This window comes from Lissotriton vulgaris, unplaced genomic scaffold, assembly GCF_964263255.1.
Source record: "Lissotriton vulgaris unplaced genomic scaffold, aLisVul1.2 SCAFFOLD_714, whole genome shotgun sequence".
NCBI classification, from domain to species: Eukaryota; Metazoa; Chordata; class Amphibia; order Caudata; family Salamandridae; genus Lissotriton; species Lissotriton vulgaris.
Window position 1 is genome coordinate 795,412 of NW_028248223.1, and position 18,459 is coordinate 813,870.

Sequence of the window (18,459 nt, forward strand, 5' to 3'; positions counted from 1 at the left end):
TATATAGGGAGATACATACATATAAGTTGATACGTACAAGTTTATAAGTAAATGAGATGTTTTTCCAATTAATACTTCTAAGAACTGAATGGAAACAAAATCGTAAAGTTTAGATAAGTCCCACTGAGCTTTGTACTTAGATCCCTGTTTTCAGAGTCCAGATTGACAAGCATAACACCATCAACCCACCTGTACCAGGTTGAGCTTTCCGTTTTGACAGAAGAGATTGCATTCACAGGGAAATCTTAATTTTTATTGCAAAATCTTATCTCACATAAAAAGTACTGTTCAACAGAGTCATAGCGTTACTTGAGTCCTTTGTGCAACATACTTCCCTAACATAGTTCAATGGGCAAAAGTTGAACAGAATAGAAAAGTAATACAATTCTGTTTGTCTTTGACTGTAGAAAATAAAAAATGTGAAATGTCCACATTGCTGCAGCAATTTGCTCCCCTGTCACATGGGAGGTTCCATGGTGTAATGGTTAGCACTTTGGACTTTGAATCCAAGGATCCGAGTTCAAATCTCGGTGGGACCACTTTCATGACTTATGACCAAATCTTTTTCTGTCAAGTGTATTCATAAATATCATAAATCTAACACGGGTAGAGTGAAACATTAATTTATTGATTGTATTTTAAAAGTCTATTTGATGTGAGCAAATTATAGAACTTTTAGAAAACATGGAAATTAAATGGCTCAAAATAATGAGACATTTTGTGAGCTGACTCTGTTTTCTCAAACTCATCACAAGGGGCTGATGCAAGATATTACTTGTTTAAATCTTACTGTTATTGATAAGGGGAACAAGGAACTTTTTTAATTGGAAAGCCTTCATTAAAAGAAAACTTGAGGAATCAAATTGTGTATTTTGGGGGCAGAAGAGATGAACTTTTAAATAACAATCTTGAAATTCAGACACACAGATATTTACACTCTGTTTTTCTAAAGTAAATCCATAACCATGAAGTAGAATCTTTCGAAAGACATGTCAGATGTATTAATCTGAATTTCTCTTTCAAAGAAATGCACAATTAAATGCACTGTGTAAGTCAAGAATGTTGTCAGATAAGAAATCAGCAAAATTAACTATCTTATTACTGATCATACAGATGAGAAAGAAAAAGAACCTCTTGCTCAAATTGTGGATTGGAAAGAACAGTTTTTAGTTTTCAGCTTCTGTACTTATGTTTATGATTAATTAATTTCTTTATATTGTATTATCGCTATCTAGATGGATATAACCATGTATACATAGATACATACTTATACGTTGATAAGTTTCAGTATAAAGCTTTGACGTTATGTTTTTCCAAGTCCAAATTCTAAGAAATTAGTGAAATATTAAATCTCATAATTCAAGCAGGTCCCACCGAGATTTGAACTCGGATCGCTGGATTCAGAGTCCAGAGTGCTAACCATTACACCATGGAACCCAGCCATACAAGAGAGCTTTTTCCATTGAGACAAAAGAGAGCACATCAGTGCGGGGGCTTTTCTTACATTGATGAAAAGATATCTCAGTTGAATGCTCATAGTGTAAAGAGCGATAATGTGATTTGATTCTTTTCAGCTACATTCTCCATAACAGTGTTAAATGTGCAAACGTTTATCAGGACATGCAATTTACAAAATAATGATCATCTTTGACTGAAGAATATTAAAACATTCTACATTTCCAAACTACTACATCCATTTCTCTGTCTCTCACATGGGTGGCTCCAAAGAGCAATGGTTGGCACTTTGGACTTTGCATGCAAAGGTACCAGTCCAATTCTTTGAGGTACTTCTTTACTACTCTTGACCTTTTCCATTTCTGTCATCTTTGTTTATTGATAGCTCCAATCCAACACCAGTAGGTTGAAAGAGACAAATATTGACTCCTTTCAAAATGTCCAACAGCTTGAACAAGTTACAGAAATACGAACTTTATAATACTTTTACATCACATTCCTAGACAAAATAGTGTGACATTACAAAATCCTATCCTGTTTTTCTCAAATGCATTTCAGAGGGCTGATTCCCAGCATTCCTTTTTGAAGATTTCCACACTATTGATAAGGCGAATATAGCACATTTTGAAAGAGATGTTTTCTTAAATCAAACCTAGAGAACCACAATGACGGTATCATTCAGATAGTAGAAATGTTTTTTGTATATTAGTATGGAAGTTGTGAAATAAAACATTTCTCATGCTGATTTTCAACAGTCGATCTGCAATCATGAAATATAAGCTTTTGCTTGGAGGCCTCAAAGGCACTGATCTAATTTTCTTTTTTAAAATTATTCACAGATCGTATGATATGCTTTGTACAAATCAACTATGTTGTTAGATCAAAATTGATTAAAAAGTGACTATCTCAATTTCAGGACATATAGAAGAGGAAGGAGAAGGCGCTCATGTTTCAAATGCAGAGAGGCAACAACTGTTCATTATTTTCACCTCTATTAATTATATGTATTTTTATAATGTATATATTTATATTTTCCGATAAATATACATAGACATATAGCGATATATAGGGAGATACATACATATAAGTTGATACGTACAAGTTTATAAGTAAATGAGATGTTTTTCCAATTAATACTTTTAAGAACTGAATGGAAACAAAATCGTAAAGTTTAGATAAGTCCCACTGAGCTTTGTACTTAGATCCCTGTTTTCAGAGTCCAGATTGACAAGCATAACACCATCAACCGACCTGTACCAGGTTGAGCTTTCCGTTTTGACAGAAGAGATTGCATTCACAGGGAAATCTTAATTTTTATTGCAAAATCTTATCTCACATAAAAAGTACTGTTCAACAGAGTCATAGCGTTACTTGAGTCCTTTGTGCAACATACTTCCCTAACATAGTTCAATGGGCAAAAGTTGAACAGAATAGAAAAGTAATACAATTCTGTTTGTCTTTGACTGTAGAAAATGAAAAATGTGAAATGTCCACATTGCTGCAGCAATTTGCTCCCCTGTCACATGGGAGGTTCCATGGTGTAATGGTTAGCACTTTGGACTTTGAATCCAAGGATCCGAGTTCAAATCTCGGTGGGACCACTTTCATGACTTATGACCAAATCTTTTTCTGTCAAGTGTATTCATAAATATCATAAATCTAACACGGGTAGAGTGAAACATTAATTTATTGATTGTATTTTAAAAGTCTATTTGATGTGAGCAAATTATAGAACTTTTAGAAAACATGGAAATTAAATGGCTCAAAATAATGAGACATTTTGTGAGCTGACTCTGTTTTCTCAAACTCATCACAAGGGGCTGATGCAAGATATTACTTGTTTAAATCTTACTGTTATTGATAAGGGGAACAAGGAACTTTTTTAATTGGAAAGCCTTCATTAAAAGAAAACTTGAGGAATCAAATTGTGTATTTTGGGGGCAGAAGAGATGAACTTTTAAATAACAATCTTGAAATTCAGACACACAGATATTTACACTGTTTTTCTAAAGTAAATCCATAACCATGAAGTAGAATCTTTCAAAAGACATGTCAGATGTATTAATCTGAATTCCTCTTTCAAAGAAATGCACAATTAAATGCACTGTGTAAGTCAAGAATGTTGTCAGATAAGAAATCAGCAAAATTAACTATCTTATTACTGATCATACAGATGAGAAAGAAAAAGAACCTCTTGCTCAAATTGTGGATGGGAAAGAACAGTTTTTAGTTTTCAGCTTCTGTACTTATAGTTATGATTAATTCATTTCTTTATATTGTATTATCGCTATCTAGATGGATATAGCCATGTATACATAGATACATACTTATACGTTGATAAGTTTCAGTATAAAGCTTTGACGTTATGTTTTTCCAAGTCCAAATTCTAAGAAATTAGTGAAATATTAAATCTCATAATTCAAGCAGGTCCCACCGAGATTTGAACTCAGATCGCTGGATTCAGAGTCCAGAGTGCTAACCATTACACCATGGAACCCCGCCATACATGAGGGCTTTTTCCATTGAGACAAAAGAGAGCGCATCAGTGCGGGGGCTTTTCTTACATTGATGAAAAGATATCTCAGTTGAATGCTCATAGTGTAAAGAGCGATAATGTGATTTGATTCTTTTCAGCTACATTCTCCATAACAGTGTTAAATGTGCAAACGTTTATCAGGACATGCAATTTACAAAATAATGATCATCTTTGACTGAAGAATATTAAAACATTCTACATTTCCAAACTACTACATCCATTTCTCTGTCTCTCACATGGGTGGCTCCAAAGAGCAATGGTTGGCACTTTGGACTTTGCATGCAAAGGTACCAGTCCAATTCTTTGAGGTACTTCTTTACTACTCTTGACCTTTTCCATTTCTGTCATCTTTGTTTATTGATAGCTCCAATCCAACACCAGTAGGTTGAAAGAGACAAATATTGACTCCTTTCAAAATGTCCAACAGCTTGAACAAGTTACAGAAATACGAACTTTATAATACTTTTACATCACATTCCTAGACAAAATAGTGTGACATTACAAAATCCTATCCTGTTTTTCTCACATGCATTTCAGAGGGCTGATTCCCAGCATTCCTTTTTGAAAATTTCCACACTATTGATAAGGCGAATATAGCACATTTTGAAAGAGATGTTTTCTTAAATCAAACCTAGAGAACCACAATGACGGTATCATTCAGATAGTAGAAATGTTTTTTGTATATTAGTATGGAAGTTGTGAAATAAAACATTTCTCATGCTGATTTTCAACAGTCGATCTGCAATCATGAAATATAAGCTTTTGCTTGGAGGCCTCAAAGGTACTGATCTAATTTTCTTTTTTAAAATTATTCACAGATCGTATGATATGCTTTGTACAAATCAACTATGTTGTTAGATCAAAATTTATTAAAAAGTGACTATCTCAATTTCAGGACATATAGAAGAGGAAGGAGAAGGCGCTCATGTTTCAAATGCGGAGAGGCAACAACTGTTCATTATTTTCACCTCTATTAATTATATGTATTTTTATAATGTATATATTTATATTTTCCGATAAATATACATAGACATATAGCGATATATAGGGAGATACATACATATAAGTTGATACGTACAAGTTTATAAGTAAATGAGATGTTTTTCCAATTAATACTTCTAAGAACTGAATGGAAACAAAATCGTAAAGTTTAGATAAGTCCCACTGAGCTTTGTACTTAGATCCCTGTTTTCAGAGTCCAGATTGACAAGCATAACACCATCAACCCACCTGTACCAGGTTGAGCTTTCCGTTTTGACAGAAGAGATTGCATTCACAGGGAAATCTTAATTTTTATTGCAAAATCTTATCTCACATAAAAAGTACTGTTCAACAGAGTCATAGCGTTACTTGAGTCCTTTGTGCAACATACTTCCCTAACATAGTTCAATGGGCAAAAGTTGAACAGAATAGAAAAGTAATACAATTCTGTTTGTCTTTGACTGTAGAAAATAAAAAATGTGAAATGTCCACATTGCTGCAGCAATTTGCTCCCCTGTCACATGGGAGGTTCCATGGTGTAATGGTTAGCACTTTGGACTTTGAATCCAAGGATCCGAGTTCAAACCTCGGTGGGACCACTTTCATGACTTATGACCAAATCTTTTTCTGTCAAGTGTATTCATAAATATCATAAATCTAACACGGGTAGAGTGAAACATTAATTTATTGATTGTATTTTAAAAGTCTATTTGATGTGAGCAAATTATAGAACTTTTAGAAAACATGGAAATTAAATGGCTCAAAATAATGAGACATTTTGTGAGCTGACTCTGTTTTCTCAAACTCATCACAAGGTTCTGATGCAAGATATTACTTGTTTAAATATTACTGGTATTGATAAGGGGAACAAGGAACTTTTTTAATTGGAAAGCCTTCATTAAAAGAAAACTTGAGGAATCAAATTGTGTATTTTGGGGGCAGAAGAGATGAACTTTTAAATAACAATCTTGAAATTCAGACACACAGATATTTACACTCTGTTTTTCTAAAGTAAATCCATAACCATGAAGTAGAATCTTTCGAAAGACATGTCAGATGTATTAATCTGAATTCCTCTTTCAAAGAAATGCACAATTAAATGCACTGTGTAAGTCAAGAATGTTGTCAGATAAGAAATCAGCAAAATTAACTATCTTATTACTGATCATACAGATGAGAAAGAAAAAGAACCTCTTGCTCAAATTGTGGATGGGAAAGAACAGTTTTTAGTTTTCAGCTTCTGTACTTATGTTTATGATTAATTCATTTCTTTATATTGTATTATCGCTATCTAGATGGATATAGCCATGTATACATAGATACATACTTATACGTTGATAAGTTTCAGTATAAAGCTTTGACGTTATGTTTTTCCAAGTCCAAATTCTAAGAAATTAGTGAAATATTAAATCTCATAATTCAAGCAGGTCCCACCGAGATTTGAACTCGGATCGCTGGATTCAGAGTCCAGAGTGCTAACCATTACACCATGGAACCCAGCCATACAAGAGAGCTTTTTCCATTGAGACAAAAGAGAGCGCATCAGTGCGGGGGCTTTTCTTACATTGATGAAAAGATATCTCAGTTGAATGCTCATAGTGTAAAGAGCGATAATGTGATTTGATTCTTTTCAGCTACATTCTCCATAACAGTGTTAAATGTGCAAACGTTTATCAGGACATGCAATTTACAAAATAATGATCATCTTTGACTGAAGAATATTAAAACATTCTACATTTCCAAACTACTACATCCATTTCTCTGTCTCTCACATGGGTGGCTCCAAAGAGCAATGGTTGGCACTTTGGACTTTGCATGCAAAGGTACCAGTCCAATTCTTTGAGGTACTTCTTTACTACTCTTGACCTTTTCCATTTCTGTCATCTTTGTTTATTGATAGCTCCAATCCAACACCAGTAGGTTGAAAGAGACAAATATTGACTCCTTTCAAAATGTCCAACAGCTTGAACAAGTTACAGAAATACGAACTTTATAATACTTTTACATCACATTCCTAGACAAAATAGTGTGACATTACAAAATCCTATCCTGTTTTTCTCAAATGCATTTCAGAGGGCTGATTCCCAGCATTCCTTTTTGAAGATTTCCACACTATTGATAAGGCGAATATAGCACATTTTGAAAGAGATGTTTTCTTAAATCAAACCTAGAGAACCACAATGACGGTATCATTCAGATAGTAGAAATGTTTTTTGTATATTAGTATGGAAGTTGTGAAATAAAACATTTCTCATGCTGATTTTCAACAGTCGATCTGCAATCATGAAATATAAGCTTTTGCTTGGAGGCCTCAAAGGCACTGATCTAATTTTCTTTTTTAAAATTATTCACAGATCGTATGATATGCTTTGTACAAATCAACTATGTTGTTAGATCAAAATTGATTAAAAAGTGACTATCTCAATTTCAGGACATATAGAAGAGGAAGGAGAAGGCGCTCATGTTTCAAATGCAGAGAGGCAACAACTGTTCATTATTTTCACCTCTATTAATTATATGTATTTTTATAATGTATATATTTATATTTTCCGATAAATATACATAGACATATAGCGATATATAGGGAGATACATACATATAAGTTGATACGTACAAGTTTATAAGTAAATGAGATGTTTTTCCAATTAATACTTTTAAGAACTGAATGGAAACAAAATCGTAAAGTTTAGATAAGTCCCACTGAGCTTTGTACTTAGATCCCTGTTTTCAGAGTCCAGATTGACAAGCATAACACCATCAACCGACCTGTACCAGGTTGAGCTTTCCGTTTTGACAGAAGAGATTGCATTCACAGGGAAATCTTAATTTTTATTGCAAAATCTTATCTCACATAAAAAGTACTGTTCAACAGAGTCATAGCGTTACTTGAGTCCTTTGTGCAACATACTTCCCTAACATAGTTCAATGGGCAAAAGTTGAACAGAATAGAAAAGTAATACAATTCTGTTTGTCTTTGACTGTAGAAAATGAAAAATGTGAAATGTCCACATTGCTGCAGCAATTTGCTCCCCTGTCACATGGGAGGTTCCATGGTGTAATGGTTAGCACTTTGGACTTTGAATCCAAGGATCCGAGTTCAAATCTCGGTGGGACCACTTTCATGACTTATGACCAAATCTTTTTCTGTCAAGTGTATTCATAAATATCATAAATCTAACACGGGTAGAGTGAAACATTAATTTATTGATTGTATTTTAAAAGTCTATTTGATGTGAGCAAATTATAGAACTTTTAGAAAACATGGAAATTAAATGGCTCAAAATAATGAGACATTTTGTGAGCTGACTCTGTTTTCTCAAACTCATCACAAGGGGCTGATGCAAGATATTACTTGTTTAAATCTTACTGTTATTGATAAGGGGAACAAGGAACTTTTTTAATTGGAAAGCCTTCATTAAAAGAAAACTTGAGGAATCAAATTGTGTATTTTGGGGGCAGAAGAGATGAACTTTTAAATAACAATCTTGAAATTCAGACACACAGATATTTACACTGTTTTTCTAAAGTAAATCCATAACCATGAAGTAGAATCTTTCAAAAGACATGTCAGATGTATTAATCTGAATTCCTCTTTCAAAGAAATGCACAATTAAATGCACTGTGTAAGTCAAGAATGTTGTCAGATAAGAAATCAGCAAAATTAACTATCTTATTACTGATCATACAGATGAGAAAGAAAAAGAACCTCTTGCTCAAATTGTGGATGGGAAAGAACAGTTTTTAGTTTTCAGCTTCTGTACTTATAGTTATGATTAATTCATTTCTTTATATTGTATTATCGCTATCTAGATGGATATAGCCATGTATACATAGATACATACTTATACGTTGATAAGTTTCAGTATAAAGCTTTGACGTTATGTTTTTCCAAGTCCAAATTCTAAGAAATTAGTGAAATATTAAATCTCATAATTCAAGCAGGTCCCACCGAGATTTGAACTCAGATCGCTGGATTCAGAGTCCAGAGTGCTAACCATTACACCATGGAACCCCGCCATACATGAGGGCTTTTTCCATTGAGACAAAAGAGAGCGCATCAGTGCGGGGGCTTTTCTTACATTGATGAAAAGATATCTCAGTTGAATGCTCATAGTGTAAAGAGCGATAATGTGATTTGATTCTTTTCAGCTACATTCTCCATAACAGTGTTAAATGTGCAAACGTTTATCAGGACATGCAATTTACAAAATAATGATCATCTTTGACTGAAGAATATTAAAACATTCTACATTTCCAAACTACTACATCCATTTCTCTGTCTCTCACATGGGTGGCTCCAAAGAGCAATGGTTGGCACTTTGGACTTTGCATGCAAAGGTACCAGTCCAATTCTTTGAGGTACTTCTTTACTACTCTTGACCTTTTCCATTTCTGTCATCTTTGTTTATTGATAGCTCCAATCCAACACCAGTAGGTTGAAAGAGACAAATATTGACTCCTTTCAAAATGTCCAACAGCTTGAACAAGTTACAGAAATACGAACTTTATAATACTTTTACATCACATTCCTAGACAAAATAGTGTGACATTACAAAATCCTATCCTGTTTTTCTCACATGCATTTCAGAGGGCTGATTCCCAGCATTCCTTTTTGAAAATTTCCACACTATTGATAAGGCGAATATAGCACATTTTGAAAGAGATGTTTTCTTAAATCAAACCTAGAGAACCACAATGACGGTATCATTCAGATAGTAGAAATGTTTTTTGTATATTAGTATGGAAGTTGTGAAATAAAACATTTCTCATGCTGATTTTCAACAGTCGATCTGCAATCATGAAATATAAGCTTTTGCTTGGAGGCCTCAAAGGTACTGATCTAATTTTCTTTTTTAAAATTATTCACAGATCGTATGATATGCTTTGTACAAATCAACTATGTTGTTAGATCAAAATTTATTAAAAAGTGACTATCTCAATTTCAGGACATATAGAAGAGGAAGGAGAAGGCGCTCATGTTTCAAATGCGGAGAGGCAACAACTGTTCATTATTTTCACCTCTATTAATTATATGTATTTTTATAATGTATATATTTATATTTTCCGATAAATATACATAGACATATAGCGATATATAGGGAGATACATACATATAAGTTGATACGTACAAGTTTATAAGTAAATGAGATGTTTTTCCAATTAATACTTCTAAGAACTGAATGGAAACAAAATCGTAAAGTTTAGATAAGTCCCACTGAGCTTTGTACTTAGATCCCTGTTTTCAGAGTCCAGATTGACAAGCATAACACCATCAACCCACCTGTACCAGGTTGAGCTTTCCGTTTTGACAGAAGAGATTGCATTCACAGGGAAATCTTAATTTTTATTGCAAAATCTTATCTCACATAAAAAGTACTGTTCAACAGAGTCATAGCGTTACTTGAGTCCTTTGTGCAACATACTTCCCTAACATAGTTCAATGGGCAAAAGTTGAACAGAATAGAAAAGTAATACAATTCTGTTTGTCTTTGACTGTAGAAAATAAAAAATGTGAAATGTCCACATTGCTGCAGCAATTTGCTCCCCTGTCACATGGGAGGTTCCATGGTGTAATGGTTAGCACTTTGGACTTTGAATCCAAGGATCCGAGTTCAAACCTCGGTGGGACCACTTTCATGACTTATGACCAAATCTTTTTCTGTCAAGTGTATTCATAAATATCATAAATCTAACACGGGTAGAGTGAAACATTAATTTATTGATTGTATTTTAAAAGTCTATTTGATGTGAGCAAATTATAGAACTTTTAGAAAACATGGAAATTAAATGGCTCAAAATAATGAGACATTTTGTGAGCTGACTCTGTTTTCTCAAACTCATCACAAGGTTCTGATGCAAGATATTACTTGTTTAAATATTACTGGTATTGATAAGGGGAACAAGGAACTTTTTTAATTGGAAAGCCTTCATTAAAAGAAAACTTGAGGAATCAAATTGTGTATTTTGGGGGCAGAAGAGATGAACTTTTAAATAACAATCTTGAAATTCAGACACACAGATATTTACACTCTGTTTTTCTAAAGTAAATCCATAACCATGAAGTAGAATCTTTCGAAAGACATGTCAGATGTATTAATCTGAATTCCTCTTTCAAAGAAATGCACAATTAAATGCACTGTGTAAGTCAAGAATGTTGTCAGATAAGAAATCAGCAAAATTAACTATCTTATTACTGATCATACAGATGAGAAAGAAAAAGAACCTCTTGCTCAAATTGTGGATGGGAAAGAACAGTTTTTAGTTTTCAGCTTCTGTACTTATGTTTATGATTAATTCATTTCTTTATATTGTATTATCGCTATCTAGATGGATATAGCCATGTATACATAGATACATACTTATACGTTGATAAGTTTCAGTATAAAGCTTTGACGTTATGTTTTTCCAAGTCCAAATTCTAAGAAATTAGTGAAATATTAAATCTCATAATTCAAGCAGGTCCCACCGAGATTTGAACTCGGATCGCTGGATTCAGAGTCCAGAGTGCTAACCATTACACCATGGAACCCAGCCATACAAGAGAGCTTTTTCCATTGAGACAAAAGAGAGCGCATCAGTGCGGGGGCTTTTCTTACATTGATGAAAAGATATCTCAGTTGAATGCTCATAGTGTAAAGAGCGATAATGTGATTTGATTCTTTTCAGCTACATTCTCCATAACAGTGTTAAATGTGCAAACGTTTATCAGGACATGCAATTTACAAAATAATGATCATCTTTGACTGAAGAATATTAAAACATTCTACATTTCCAAACTACTACATCCATTTCTCTGTCTCTCACATGGGTGGCTCCAAAGAGCAATGGTTGGCACTTTGGACTTTGCATGCAAAGGTACCAGTCCAATTCTTTGAGGTACTTCTTTACTACTCTTGACCTTTTCCATTTCTGTCATCTTTGTTTATTGATAGCTCCAATCCAACACCAGTAGGTTGAAAGAGACAAATATTGACTCCTTTCAAAATGTCCAACAGCTTGAACAAGTTACAGAAATACGAACTTTATAATACTTTTACATCACATTCCTAGACAAAATAGTGTGACATTACAAAATCCTATCCTGTTTTTCTCAAATGCATTTCAGAGGGCTGATTCCCAGCATTCCTTTTTGAAGATTTCCACACTATTGATAAGGCGAATATAGCACATTTTGAAAGAGATGTTTTCTTAAATCAAACCTAGAGAACCACAATGACGGTATCATTCAGATAGTAGAAATGTTTTTTGTATATTAGTATGGAAGTTGTGAAATAAAACATTTCTCATGCTGATTTTCAACAGTCGATCTGCAATCATGAAATATAAGCTTTTGCTTGGAGGCCTCAAAGGCACTGATCTAATTTTCTTTTTTAAAATTATTCACAGATCGTATGATATGCTTTGTACAAATCAACTATGTTGTTAGATCAAAATTGATTAAAAAGTGACTATCTCAATTTCAGGACATATAGAAGAGGAAGGAGAAGGCGCTCATGTTTCAAATGCAGAGAGGCAACAACTGTTCATTATTTTCACCTCTATTAATTATATGTATTTTTATAATGTATATATTTATATTTTCCGATAAATATACATAGACATATAGCGATATATAGGGAGATACATACATATAAGTTGATACGTACAAGTTTATAAGTAAATGAGATGTTTTTCCAATTAATACTTTTAAGAACTGAATGGAAACAAAATCGTAAAGTTTAGATAAGTCCCACTGAGCTTTGTACTTAGATCCCTGTTTTCAGAGTCCAGATTGACAAGCATAACACCATCAACCGACCTGTACCAGGTTGAGCTTTCCGTTTTGACAGAAGAGATTGCATTCACAGGGAAATCTTAATTTTTATTGCAAAATCTTATCTCACATAAAAAGTACTGTTCAACAGAGTCATAGCGTTACTTGAGTCCTTTGTGCAACATACTTCCCTAACATAGTTCAATGGGCAAAAGTTGAACAGAATAGAAAAGTAATACAATTCTGTTTGTCTTTGACTGTAGAAAATGAAAAATGTGAAATGTCCACATTGCTGCAGCAATTTGCTCCCCTGTCACATGGGAGGTTCCATGGTGTAATGGTTAGCACTTTGGACTTTGAATCCAAGGATCCGAGTTCAAACCTCGGTGGGACCACTTTCATGACTTATGACCAAATCTTTTTCTGTCAAGTGTATTCATAAATATCATAAATCTAACACGGGTAGAGTGAAACATTAATTTATTGATTGTATTTTAAAAGTCTATTTGATGTGAGCAAATTATAGAACTTTTAGAAAACATGGAAATTAAATGGCTCAAAATAATGAGACATTTTGTGAGCTGACTCTGTTTTCTCAAACTCATCACAAGGTTCTGATGCAAGATATTACTTGTTTAAATATTACTGGTATTGATAAGGGGAACAAGGAACTTTTTTAATTGGAAAGCCTTCATTAAAAGAAAACTTGAGGAATCAAATTGTGTATTTTGGGGGCAGAAGAGATGAACTTTTAAATAACAATCTTGAAATTCAGACACACAGATATTTACACTCTGTTTTTCTAAAGTAAATCCATAACCATGAAGTAGAATCTTTCGAAAGACATGTCAGATGTATTAATCTGAATTCCTCTTTCAAAGAAATGCACAATTAAATGCACTGTGTAAGTCAAGAATGTTGTCAGATAAGAAATCAGCAAAATTAACTATCTTATTACTGATCATACAGATGAGAAAGAAAAAGAACCTCTTGCTCAAATTGTGGATGGGAAAGAACAGTTTTTAGTTTTCAGCTTCTGTACTTATGTTTATGATTAATTCATTTCTTTATATTGTATTATCGCTATCTAGATGGATATAGCCATGTATACATAGATACATACTTATACGTTGATAAGTTTCAGTATAAAGCTTTGACGTTATGTTTTTCCAAGTCCAAATTCTAAGAAATTAGTGAAATATTAAATCTCATAATTCAAGCAGGTCCCACCGAGATTTGAACTCGGATCGCTGGATTCAGAGTCCAGAGTGCTAACCATTACACCATGGAACCCAGCCATACAAGAGAGCTTTTTCCATTGAGACAAAAGAGAGCGCATCAGTGCGGGGGCTTTTCTTACATTGATGAAAAGATATCTCAGTTGAATGCTCATAGTGTAAAGAGCGATAATGTGATTTGATTCTTTTCAGCTACATTCTCCATAACAGTGTTAAATGTGCAAACGTTTATCAGGACATGCAATTTACAAAATAATGATCATCTTTGACTGAAGAATATTAAAACATTCTACATTTCCAAACTACTACATCCATTTCTCTGTCTCTCACATGGGTGGCTCCAAAGAGCAATGGTTGGCACTTTGGACTTTGCATGCAAAGGTACCAGTCCAATTCTTTGAGGTACTTCTTTACTACTCTTGACCTTTTCCATTTCTGTCATCTTTGTTTATTGATAGCTCCAATCCAACACCAGTAGGTTGAAAGAGACAAATATTGACTCCTTTCAAAATGTCCAACAGCTTGAACAAGTTACAGAAATACGAACTTTATAATACTTTTACATCACATTCCTAGACAAAATAGTGTGACATTACAAAATCCTATCCTGTTTTTCTCAAATGCATTTCAGAGGGCTGATTCCCAGCATTCCTTTTTGAAGATTTCCACACTATTGATAAGGCGAATATAGCACATTTTGAAAGAGATGTTTTCTTAAATCAAACCTAGAGAACCACAATGACGGTATCATTCAGATAGTAGAAATGTTTTTTGTATATTAGTATGGAAGTTGTGAAATAAAACATTTCTCATGCTGATTTTCAACAGTCGATCTGCAATCATGAAATATAAGCTTTTGCTTGGAGGCCTCAAAGGCACTGATCTAATTTTCTTTTTTAAAATTATTCACAGATCGTATGATATGCTTTGTACAAATCAACTATGTTGTTAGATCAAAATTGATTAAAAAGTGACTATCTCAATTTCAGGACATATAGAAGAGGAAGGAGAAGGCGCTCATGTTTCAAATGCAGAGAGGCAACAACTGTTCATTATTTTCACCTCTATTAATTATATGTATTTTTATAATGTATATATTTATATTTTCCGATAAATATACATAGACATATAGCGATATATAGGGAGATACATACATATAAGTTGATACGTACAAGTTTATAAGTAAATGAGATGTTTTTCCAATTAATACTTTTAAGAACTGAATGGAAACAAAATCGTAAAGTTTAGATAAGTCCCACTGAGCTTTGTACTTAGATCCCTGTTTTCAGAGTCCAGATTGACAAGCATAACACCATCAACCGACCTGTACCAGGTTGAGCTTTCCGTTTTGACAGAAGAGATTGCATTCACAGGGAAATCTTAATTTTTATTGCAAAATCTTATCTCACATAAAAAGTACTGTTCAACAGAGTCATAGCGTTACTTGAGTCCTTTGTGCAACATACTTCCCTAACATAGTTCAATGGGCAAAAGTTGAACAGAATAGAAAAGTAATACAATTCTGTTTGTCTTTGACTGTAGAAAATGAAAAATGTGAAATGTCCACATTGCTGCAGCAATTTGCTCCCCTGTCACATGGGAGGTTCCATGGTGTAATGGTTAGCACTTTGGACTTTGAATCCAAGGATCCGAGTTCAAATCTCGGTGGGACCACTTTCATGACTTATGACCAAATCTTTTTCTGTCAAGTGTATTCATAAATATCATAAATCTAACACGGGTAGAGTGAAACATTAATTTATTGATTGTATTTTAAAAGTCTATTTGATGTGAGCAAATTATAGAACTTTTAGAAAACATGGAAATTAAATGGCTCAAAATAATGAGACATTTTGTGAGCTGACTCTGTTTTCTCAAACTCATCACAAGGGGCTGATGCAAGATATTACTTGTTTAAATCTTACTGTTATTGATAAGGGGAACAAGGAACTTTTTTAATTGGAAAGCCTTCATTAAAAGAAAACTTGAGGAATCAAATTGTGTATTTTGGGGGCAGAAGAGATGAACTTTTAAATAACAATCTTGAAATTCAGACACACAGATATTTACACTGTTTTTCTAAAGTAAATCCATAACCATGAAGTAGAATCTTTCAAAAGACATGTCAGATGTATTAATCTGAATTCCTCTTTCAAAGAAATGCACAATTAAATGCACTGTGTAAGTCAAGAATGTTGTCAGATAAGAAATCAGCAAAATTAACTATCTTATTACTGATCATACAGATGAGAAAGAAAAAGAACCTCTTGCTCAAATTGTGGATGGGAAAGAACAGTTTTTAGTTTTCAGCTTCTGTACTTATGTTTATGATTAATTCATTTCTTTATATTGTATTATCGCTATCTAGATGGATATAGCCATGTATACATAGATACATACTTATACGTTGATAAGTTTCAGTATAAAGCTTTGACGTTATGTTTTTCCAAGTCCAAATTCTAAGAAATTAGTGAAATATTAAATCTCATAATTCAAGCAGGTCCCACCGAGATTTGAACTCGGATCGCTGGATTCAGAGTCCAGAGTGCTAACCATTACACCATGGAACCCAGCCATACAAGAGAGCTTTTTCCATTGAGACAAAAGAGAGCGCATCAGTGCGGGGGCTTTTCTTACATTGATGAAAAGATATCTCAGTTGAATGCTCATAGTGTAAAGAGCGATAATGTGATTTGATTCTTTTCAGCTACATTCTCCATAACAGTGTTAAATGTGCAAACGTTTATCAGGACATGCAATTTACAAAATAATGATCATCTTTGACTGAAGAATATTAAAACATTCTACATTTCCAAACTACTACATCCATTTCTCTGTCTCTCACATGGGTGGCTCCAAAGAGCAATGGTTGGCACTTTGGACTTTGCATGCAAAGGTACCAGTCCAATTCTTTGAGGTACTTCTTTACTACTCTTGACCTTTTCCATTTCTGTCATCTTTGTTTATTGATAGCTCCAATCCAACACCAGTAGGTTGAAAGAGACAAATATTGACTCCTTTCAAAATGTCCAACAGCTTGAACAAGTTACAGAAATACGAACTTTATAATACTTTTACATCACATTCCTAGACAAAATAGTGTGACATTACAAAATCCTATCCTGTTTTTCTCACATGCATTTCAGAGGGCTGATTCCCAGCATTCCTTTTTGAAAATTTCCACACTATTGATAAGGCGAATATAGCACATTTTGAAAGAGATGTTTTCTTAAATCAAACCTAGAGAACCACAATGACGGTATCATTCAGATAGTAGAAATGTTTTTTGTATATTAGTATGGAAGTTGTGAAATAAAACATTTCTCATGCTGATTTTCAACAGTCGATCTGCAATCATGAAATATAAGCTTTTGCTTGGAGGCCTCAAAGGTACTGATCTAATTTTCTTTTTTAAAATTATTCACAGATCGTATGATATGCTTTGTACAAATCAACTATGTTGTTAGATCAAAATTTATTAAAAAGTGACTATCTCAATTTCAGGACATATAGAAGAGGAAGGAGAAGGCGCTCATGTTTCAAATGCGGAGAGGCAACAACTGTTCATTATTTTCACCTCTATTAATTATATGTATTTTTATAATGTATATATTTATATTTTCCGATAAATATACATAGACATATAGCGATATATAGGGAGATACATACATATAAGTTGATACGTACAAGTTTATAAGTAAAAGAGATGTTTTTCCAATTAATACTTCTAAGAACTGAATGGAAACAAAATCGTAAAGTTTAGATAAGTCCCACTGAGCTTTGTACTTAGATCCCTGTTTTCAGAGTCCAGATTGACAAGCATAACACCATCAACCCACCTGTACCAGGTTGAGCTTTCCGTTTTGACAGAAGAGATTGCATTCACAGGGAAATCTTAATTTTTATTGCAAAATCTTATCTCACATAAAAAGTACTGTTCAACAGAGTCATAGCGTTACTTGAGTCCTTTGTGCAACATACTTCCCTAACATAGTTCAATGGGCAAAAGTTGAACAGAATAGAAAAGTAATACAATTCTGTTTGTCTTTGACTGTAGAAAATAAAAAATGTGAAATGTCCACATTGCTGCAGCAATTTGCTCCCCTGTCACATGGGAGGTTCCATGGTGTAATGGTTAGCACTTTGGACTTTGAATCCAAGGATCCGAGTTCAAACCTCGGTGGGACCACTTTCATGACTTATGACCAAATCTTTTTCTGTCAAGTGTATTCATAAATATCATAAATCTAACACGGGTAGAGTGAAACATTAATTTATTGATTGTATTTTAAAAGTCTATTTGATGTGAGCAAATTATAGAACTTTTAGAAAACATGGAAATTAAATGGCTCAAAATAATGAGACATTTTGTGAGCTGACTCTGTTTTCTCAAACTCATCACAAGGTTCTGATGCAAGATATTACTTGTTTAAATATTACTGGTATTGATAAGGGGAACAAGGAACTTTTTTAATTGGAAAGCCTTCATTAAAAGA

At 33.5% G+C, this 18,459-nt stretch overlaps 15 non-coding genes across 15 annotated transcripts; 8 read left to right on the plus strand and 7 right to left on the minus strand.

Moving 5' to 3' along the window:
* Window positions 1–467: 467 nt before the first annotated feature.
* Window positions 468–539, plus strand: TRNAQ-UUG (transfer RNA glutamine (anticodon UUG)). Its single transcript has one exon. It is a non-coding gene; the product is annotated as a tRNA-Gln (tRNA).
* An 826-nt stretch (window positions 540–1,365) lies between these two features.
* On the minus strand, window positions 1,366–1,437 carry TRNAQ-CUG (transfer RNA glutamine (anticodon CUG)). Its single transcript has one exon. It is a non-coding gene; the product is annotated as a tRNA-Gln (tRNA).
* Window positions 1,438–2,984: 1,547 nt separating this feature from the next.
* On the plus strand, window positions 2,985–3,056 carry TRNAQ-UUG (transfer RNA glutamine (anticodon UUG)). Its single transcript has one exon. It is a non-coding gene; the product is annotated as a tRNA-Gln (tRNA).
* Window positions 3,057–3,880: 824 nt separating this feature from the next.
* TRNAQ-CUG (transfer RNA glutamine (anticodon CUG)) lies at window positions 3,881–3,952 on the minus strand. The gene has a single exon. It is a non-coding gene; the product is annotated as a tRNA-Gln (tRNA).
* Window positions 3,953–5,499: 1,547 nt separating this feature from the next.
* On the plus strand, window positions 5,500–5,571 carry TRNAQ-UUG (transfer RNA glutamine (anticodon UUG)). The gene has a single exon. It is a non-coding gene; the product is annotated as a tRNA-Gln (tRNA).
* An 826-nt stretch (window positions 5,572–6,397) lies between these two features.
* On the minus strand, window positions 6,398–6,469 carry TRNAQ-CUG (transfer RNA glutamine (anticodon CUG)). Its single transcript has one exon. It is a non-coding gene; the product is annotated as a tRNA-Gln (tRNA).
* Window positions 6,470–8,016: 1,547 nt separating this feature from the next.
* Window positions 8,017–8,088, plus strand: TRNAQ-UUG (transfer RNA glutamine (anticodon UUG)). Its single transcript has one exon. It is a non-coding gene; the product is annotated as a tRNA-Gln (tRNA).
* Window positions 8,089–8,912: 824 nt separating this feature from the next.
* On the minus strand, window positions 8,913–8,984 carry TRNAQ-CUG (transfer RNA glutamine (anticodon CUG)). The gene has a single exon. It is a non-coding gene; the product is annotated as a tRNA-Gln (tRNA).
* Window positions 8,985–10,531: 1,547 nt separating this feature from the next.
* On the plus strand, window positions 10,532–10,603 carry TRNAQ-UUG (transfer RNA glutamine (anticodon UUG)). Its single transcript has one exon. It is a non-coding gene; the product is annotated as a tRNA-Gln (tRNA).
* An 826-nt stretch (window positions 10,604–11,429) lies between these two features.
* TRNAQ-CUG (transfer RNA glutamine (anticodon CUG)) lies at window positions 11,430–11,501 on the minus strand. Its single transcript has one exon. It is a non-coding gene; the product is annotated as a tRNA-Gln (tRNA).
* A 1,547-nt stretch (window positions 11,502–13,048) lies between these two features.
* Window positions 13,049–13,120, plus strand: TRNAQ-UUG (transfer RNA glutamine (anticodon UUG)). The gene has a single exon. It is a non-coding gene; the product is annotated as a tRNA-Gln (tRNA).
* An 826-nt stretch (window positions 13,121–13,946) lies between these two features.
* On the minus strand, window positions 13,947–14,018 carry TRNAQ-CUG (transfer RNA glutamine (anticodon CUG)). Its single transcript has one exon. It is a non-coding gene; the product is annotated as a tRNA-Gln (tRNA).
* A 1,547-nt stretch (window positions 14,019–15,565) lies between these two features.
* Window positions 15,566–15,637, plus strand: TRNAQ-UUG (transfer RNA glutamine (anticodon UUG)). Its single transcript has one exon. It is a non-coding gene; the product is annotated as a tRNA-Gln (tRNA).
* Window positions 15,638–16,461: 824 nt separating this feature from the next.
* TRNAQ-CUG (transfer RNA glutamine (anticodon CUG)) lies at window positions 16,462–16,533 on the minus strand. Its single transcript has one exon. It is a non-coding gene; the product is annotated as a tRNA-Gln (tRNA).
* A 1,547-nt stretch (window positions 16,534–18,080) lies between these two features.
* On the plus strand, window positions 18,081–18,152 carry TRNAQ-UUG (transfer RNA glutamine (anticodon UUG)). The gene has a single exon. It is a non-coding gene; the product is annotated as a tRNA-Gln (tRNA).
* The last annotated feature ends 307 nt before the right edge of the window (window positions 18,153–18,459 follow it).